The sequence below is a fragment of the Macaca nemestrina genome, chromosome 12 (assembly GCF_043159975.1).
Source record: "Macaca nemestrina isolate mMacNem1 chromosome 12, mMacNem.hap1, whole genome shotgun sequence".
Lineage (NCBI taxonomy): Eukaryota > Metazoa > Chordata > Mammalia > Primates > Cercopithecidae > Macaca > Macaca nemestrina.
The window spans coordinates 71,330,762-71,338,422 of NC_092136.1; the positions used below are offsets into that span (position 1 = coordinate 71,330,762).

General features: G+C 50.2%; 1 pseudogene; it reads right to left on the reverse strand.

Moving 5' to 3' along the window:
• Positions 1 to 3,149: 3,149 nt before the first annotated feature.
• Positions 3,150 to 4,589, reverse strand: LOC105468937 (docking protein 1 pseudogene; annotated as a pseudogene).
• Between the last annotated feature and the right edge of the window lie 3,072 nt (positions 4,590 to 7,661).

Below are 7,661 nucleotides of genomic sequence, written 5' to 3' on the forward strand. Positions count from 1 at the left end.
AAGTTCAAGCTCTTGCTGGCCGGCCATGTCCTCGATGCTAGCGCTCCAGCCTGCCTCCCCCTCATCTTGGCTTTCTTTGCAGCTGTCACACACTAATCTTTTAGTTCAGAGCTGTTCTCTCTGGCTGGAATGCCCACTTCATTCCCTGCCCTCCCATGCAAAACAAGCAAAAACAAACAAACCCAAGCCTGGTTGACTCCTGTTTATCCATTGGGTCTCAATTTGGATATCACTGCTTCCTGGAAGCCTTCCCTGATGCCGCTAGACTAGGTTGGGCATCCTTGCCATGTCCCACAGTAGTGCCTCCTCTCTTTTGGTCACTCAAATGACCTTGTTGAAGTGTTTGCAATACAGTGCAAGGTCTTAGGGCAGAACTATGTCATCTTGTTTCTCACTCACTCCCCAGCCCTACCGTGGTGCCTAGCCCGTCACTCTGCATGTCATAGGTCCTCTCTTATCTGTTTGTCAAATGAATGGAATAGGCTACTCTGAAATCTTTGTGTTGGAAAATTCTGTCCTCGCTTCCAGGGAAGAAATTCTCATCCCCTGACCCCACTTTGCACTCTCTGAAGAGCGATCATCCTGCCCTCTTCATTTCCCCTCTCTCCAGGGACGGGAGACTTTTTCCCTTGTGGGTAGAGGTTTCTTCCAACCTCTGCCTGGAAGAAAGTCCTTCCTCATCTGAGGAACCTGCAGGTGGCCATACTCCTTCCCCAGTGAAGCTGACCAGCACTAGGAGCAACTGAAGCTTGCATTCAGGGACAAGCAGAGATATGAGGGGAGGCAGAGTCCCAGTGCTGCCTAAGGCCCTGACTCCAACTGTCTCAGAGACCATGATCTAACCCTGTCATTTGTTTTTTTTTTCCCCCCTTTTTTCTTTTCTCTCTTTTCTTTTCTTTCTTTCTTTCCTTCTTTCTTTCTTTCTCTCTTTCTTTCTTTCCTCTCTTTTTTTTTTTTTTTGAGACAGAGTCTTGCTCTGTTGCCCAGGCTGGAGTGCAGAGGCATGATCTTGGCTCACCGCAACCCCTGCCTCCCAGGTTCAAATGATTCTCCTGTCTCAGTCTCCCGAGTAGCTGGGATTACAGGCACCTGCCACCATGTCCAACTAATTTTTGTGTTTTTAGTAGAGATGGGGTTTCACCATGTTGGCCAGGCTGGTCTCGAACTCCTGACCTCAAGTGGTCTACCCATCTCAGCCTCCCAAAGTGCTGGGATTACAAGCATGAGCCACCATGCCCGGCTTACGCCCTGTCATTTCTACAGTTTGGTCCTTGACTCAATAAATTCCCTTCTATCTAAACTACTTTTGGTTGGGCTTCTGACACTTGCTACCAATAGTTCTGATCAATACAATCTTTAAAGACTTAACACATTTATAGGTAATCAAACAAATGGTAGTGGTGATTAGAAGCTTTATTGTAAAATGCTACAGGGTCAGCTGGGCAGGAACTGGCCTTTCCAGGCCTCAGGATGTGGAGTTGGGGTTTCTGTCCCTGCAGGCATCCGTTTGCATCTGCTGATCGGCATAGGAGCTGAGAAGCATTCCAAGGAAGTGTTTTAAACCATGTCCGCTATTGGGTTCAGACCTATATAGACAGGTCTTTCAGATGGCAGAGGTGAGGGAACTTTAGAAGCCAGCCTACACACATGTGCACGTGTGTGCATGTGTGCATGTGTGTGTGTGTGTGTGTGAGATAGGGGTAGGCAAAGGGGCTTCCTGAGAACTCACCATCAGAGAAGAAGGAGACAGGCAGAGTGGGAAGGACTCTGCAAGGGCCTCATACCAGAGCGACTGGTGGTTGAGAGTCTGATATGGGGAGCTCATCCTGACTAAGGCCTCCACCCCCAGAATGTGTGTACTCCTGGGGGAGCTAAAAATGCTCTGGCATGAAACATTGTCACTGCAATCTTGCTGCGAAGCCTCCTTGCAGAGCAGGACAGCTTCACTTCCAAGAATGATGACAAATTCTGGAGCCTGGTTGCTGGGTTCCAACTCTGGTTCCACCATTGATGAGCTGTGTGACTTAGGGTAAGTTAATTCAACCTCTCTGTGCCTCAGTTTTCTCATCTGTAAACTAGTTTTTTTTGTTTTTTTTTTTTTGTTTTTTTTGTTTTTTTTTTTGAGGCGGAGTCTTCACTCTGTCACCCAGGCTGGAGTGCAGTGGCACCATCTTGGCTCACTGCAAGCTCCGCCTCCCGGGTTCGCGCCATTCTCCTGCCTCAGCCTCCCGAGTAGCTGGGACTACAGGCGCCCGCCACCGCGCCCGGCTAATTTTTTTTTTTTTTTTGTATTTTAGTAGAGACGGGGTTTCACCGTGTTAGCCAGGATGGTCTCGATCTCCTGACCTCATGATCCGCCCATCTCGGCCTCCCAAAGTGCAGGGATTACAGGCGTGAGCCACCGCGCCCGGCCTGTTTGTTTTTAAGAGACAGGATGTCTCTTTGTTGCCCAGGAGTGCAGTGGCGTGATCACTGCATCCTCCAACTTCTGGGCTCAAGTGATCCTCCTGCCTCAGTCTCTCCAGTAGCTAGGACTACAGACATAGGCCGCCATGCCCAGCTTAAATTAGTTTATTTTATGATTAGATGAATTAAAGTACATAAAGTGTTGGAATAGTGCCTGGCACATTAAATAAATCAGTTATTTAACCACCAGCACCACGACAACCCCTTCTCCCTCTTTTAAAAATTTTTTTTTAATTTTTATTTTTAAACCCAAGCTGACTTTAATAGGAATTTAAAAATTTTTAAATATATCTCTGGCAAAGAATAATGCAGGGGTAAGGATCTAGGCACAGTCTAACATCTCTCTGAGGCCTCCACACAGGCCCCTCAAACTGCACCCACTCTGACCATGCACCACCTTCCACAGACCTGGTCCCGCAGCTGTCCCTTCCTTTGGGGAAGCGGGGAAGGGATGGCTTTAGGGGGATGCAGAGTCCGTCCCTCAGCCATGCCATCTGCCCCACTTCTTAGGACTTCCTGGGATTGACTGTCCTTCCCTTGACTCCCCCATCCCTCTGGTCCCCTGGTCTCACATGGCATGGCCCCTCCCACCCTCTGGCTTCTGCTGGTTCTAACCATTTTCTCTGATCCCTAGTGCCACCTCCCCATGGTCCTCCTCAGCAACTTCAGCCTTGCCCTCCTTCTCAGGTAGGGACCTCTGACTTGACCCCAGTCCTGTCAGTCCCTACTCTAGAGAGCCCACAGTCCCAGCTCCCTGAGGCCCCACTCTCCAGGACCTGGCTGTACAGAGCTGAGTTGTGGCTTTTGCTGCTACTGCCAGTTGCAGTACTAGGTTCAGGGAGGGCTGGGCCCTGGGGCTTGGGAGCAGGGAGGGTCTTTGTGCTCTCGGTGGGTGGCACAGCATAGTCATCAGGCAGGGTTGTAGGGGAGCTCGTAGCTCTCCTACTTCACCTGAGCTTGGCATCCCCACACATCCTTGGGCTCCTAAGGCAGATCATAAAGGCTCTGGGGAAGGGCTGGGACCAGGCCCTCAGGTTCAACATAGATGGGATCCTGTTTGGAGTCCATCAGCTTGGCCTTCAGCAACTGCTGCTGCTCATGTCCGTACAAGTCCCAATAGAGAGGTTTCTTCCATTGTACTCCCTCTGCTGCCCGAGCAAGGGTGCTGTCCAAGAAGTCTGAGTAGAGGGAGTGCTGGGATGGGCCTGAAGCGATGCACAGGGAGTCTAAGGGCTCAGCATACAGGGCTGGGGGGCTGTCAAGAAGCCCTTGGGGGCCAGGTAGGGAAGGGAATTTCCCCTTTGCCACCTCCCCTTCTTGGGAGTCAGCTCTGAGAACATTCTGACCCTGTCTGGCCTTTCCCTGGGTCTTCTGCCAGTGGATGGCAGTCTCACCTGCCTGGAAGGTGTCATTTCCCTGTGCTGTCTGGAAGGTGAAGGTTCCAGGGCCCAGGAGGCAGTGGCGCTGGCCTCAAAAGAGAACATGACCTTGTCCCGGCCATAGCAATGCAACAGAGTGTAGGGCCAGGACAGGACAGCTCCAGTATCTGACTCTGGGCCCCCATGGTCAGGAGAGTCACCCTCTCAGCCTCCAACCGTCAGCAAATAGAGGCATGCAGGCCACAGTGCGCAGCCGCCTCAGTCCTCTGCACCGTTACCCAGAATTGGGATCCTTCCCAGGTGTGGCTGCACAAGGAGTTCTCCAGCATCTCCAGGGCAGAAAGCTCAGGTGGGTTGTTGGTAGGTTCCAGAATCCAGCTGCCTTTCCGAAAGGGGTTTTGGCAGTGTCTGCATCCAGGCTGCACTGGACAGCACATCAACAGCCAGCAGGTGCTAGTGCTGTGCAGTGTCCAGGCGGAAGGCAGTGGCGCTGGGCTCAGGGGGGCTCTCCACAGCCACGGGGGCCAAACTCACACACTTCACCAGATGGATCACCTTGCAGTACAGGCAGCACGAGCTCCCTCAGCCGCTCCCAGAGCTCGACCCCTTATGGTCAAAGAACCTGAGCCACGCTACGCCACGGGGACTGACCAGGTAGAGCACAGCCCAGGTCTTCCTCCACCTCTTGGTCCCAAAGTGCTCACTCTGCAAAAACAGTGGCCCTTCCATCACAGCTCCATCCATGGCCCCCAGCAGTTCCTTCCCCGCTTCTCCCTCTTATCAAGTGACTGAGTACTATGGCACTGACAGATCCACACCAGACTCTGGCCAGGCTCCCTCTGATCTGTTACTCCTGACGCTTGCATATATAACCCAGACACGATGCACCACAGCATCACCTTTACCTGAAAGATTTCAGAAGGCATCAGGGCCCTGCAGAATTACCCAGCCTGATGCCTTCATTTTTGCAGATGAAGAGACCAAGGCCCAGCAAGGGATCCCATAGAAAGAGTAAAAGTAAAACCAATGAGCATGTGTCAGAGGAGGAGTCCCCCACAGCAGGAATGGCACATAAGAGGATTCTTGGGGACAGATACAGTGGGGACGGCCCTGGATCTTCTGCTTTGGTCCCTGCTATGACATTAACTTAGTCTGTGAGCTCAGGCAGTGGAAGCGGATGAGGAAGGACCCCTGTCCTGGAGAACTCTTTCTGCCAGTGTTCATTTGGAGAGTGGTATCCTGGGGATTCCCAGTTGCCACCACCTTATTCTCACTTCTGCCAGCAACACTGATCTTAGCCTCCCCTCAGAACTCTGAGCAAGAATGTCCTGGGCTCAGAGTGTGACCACCGCGCTGGCTTCTTACTCCAGTGCACTCCTGTCAGCCCTCTGGGGGAGCACACGGAGTAGCAGCTCTTCCCTACCATCGAAATGCATCTTTGTACCCTCCAAAATGATGTCTTCAGTGTCATTGTTATTCAATTATGATCAGAAGCCGAGCTTGATCAGACGTTCAATCTAACTTCTATTAAGTCATGAAACTCCTTTTTTTTTTTTTTTTGAGACGGAGTTTTGCTCTTGCTGCCCAGGCTGCAATGGTGCGATCTCGGCTCACTGCAACCTCTGCCTCCCGGGTTCAAGCGATTCTTCTGCCTCAGCCTCCCGAGTAGCTGGGATTACAGACATGCGCCTCCATACCCAGCTAATTTTGTATTTTTAGTAGAGATGGGTTTTCTCCATGGGGTTTCTCCATGTTGATCAGGCTGGTCTCAAACTCCTGACCTTGGGTGATCCGCCCACCTCGGCCTTCCAAAGTGCTAGGATTACAGGCATGAGCCACCGCGCCCGGCCAAGTCATGAAACTTCTCTATCAGTGAAAAGTTAACACATTGTCTGGTCCTGCTTAAGGACAAGAACTTTTACCCCCCATCTATCTACCAACTTCATAAGCAGCCATATTTCAAGTCTCTATTCTCTGCTGCTGGGACTATCTGGTCCAGGGAGGGTGAGAAGCAAACACATCTATTGTATATGATCCTGACCTTTCTATCAGAATCCATAGTCTTTTGCTCATCCCTCTGTTATGAGGACAACACTTGCTGACCATTCTCCCTACCAGTACCTTAGGTCACACAGTCTTCCTTTTTGTTCTTAGCTTCTAGCTTCTAGCATCAGGGCTTTCCAGGCCCCCAAATGGCCAGCCACCAGGGATCCCTGAAGAATGAGGAAAGACCTTAATCCAGTTCTACAAACATTTTTTTGAGTGTCCAATCCATGATGGACCCTCATGAGGCACTGGACACATGGGAATATGTTCATCTTGGATGCTTTCTTTCTTTCTTACCTTTTTCTTTCTTTCTTTCTTTCTTTCTTTTCTTTTTTTTTTTTTTTTTGAGATGGAGTCTAGCTCTGTCACCTAGGCTGGAGTGCAATGGTACAATCTCGGCTCACTGCAACCTCTGCCTCCCTGGCTCAAGCGATTCTCCTACCTCAGCCTCCTGAGTAGCCGGAATTATAGGCACGCGCCACTGTGCCTAGCTAATTTGTGTATTTTTTGTAGAAACGGGGTTTCACCATGTTGCCCAGGCTGGTCTTGAACTCCTGACCTCAGGTGATACACCCGCCTCAGCCTCCCAAAGTGCTGGGATTATAGGCATGAGCCACCATGCTGGCGGGATGCTTTCTTTAAGGATTTCCCAGTCTGTTGAGCACATGGGAACTTATCTGGGGAGAGGGGGGATTTCTCTTCAGAATGTCTTAGTTGTTGGTGTAAGAGAATGGTACAGAGAAGTTTTGTTGATTCCTTTAAAAAGGGGAAAGAGAAAAAGTTTAACCCTACCAACCTTGCCATGCTCTGACAAGCTTATCCAGGTGACATAGTTTGGCTGTGTCCCCACCCAAATCTCATCTTGAATTGTAGCTCCCATAATTCCCACGTGTTGTAGAGGGACCCGATTGGAGGTAATTGAATCATGGGGGCGGGTATTTCCTGTGTTGTTCTTGTGGTAAATAGGTCTCTTGAATAGTCTCACGAGATCTAATGGTTTTATAAATGGGAGTTTCCCCTGCGCAAGCACTCCTGTCTACCGCAATGTGAGATGTGACTGTGTCCCTTATTTGCCTTCCTCCATGATTGTGAGGACTCCCCAGCCATGTGGAACTGTGAGTCCATTAAACCTCTTTCCTGGCTGGGTGCGGTGGCTCATGCCTGTAATCCCAGCACTTTGGGAGGCTGAGGCGGGTGGATCACCTGAGGTCAGGAGTTCCAGACCAGCTTGGCCAACGTAGTGAAACCCCGTCTCTACTAAATATACAAAAATTAGCCGGGCATGGAAGTGCCCTGCCTGTAGTCCCGGCTACTCTGGAGCCTGAGGCAGGAGAATCGCTGGAACCTAGGAGGCGGAGGTTGCAGTGAGCTGAGATCATGGCACTGCACTCCAGCCTGGGTGACAGAGTCAGACCCCATCTCAAAAAAAAAAAAGTTTTTTTTCTTTTATAAATTATCCAGGCTCAGATATGTCTTTATCAGCAGTGTGAGAACAGACTAATACACCAAGTTATTGTGCATGGGAAGGAACCTGCCAATGGGCTGCCATAGTGAACAATTATGGAGTGGTTATCCAGCACCATTCTTCCTTCTTGGGAACTGTTACGTCCATCTAGATGGCTCCCCAGGGACCATTGCTTTTACATAATCCTTCCCTCAGTCATAATTGGCCTAGGTGTGGACCCTTTTCAAAGATGGGTCAATAAAACCTTTCCTTACCATTTTTTCTTATTTGAACTTAGAAACAAGTCATTCTTTTGTTTTTTTGTT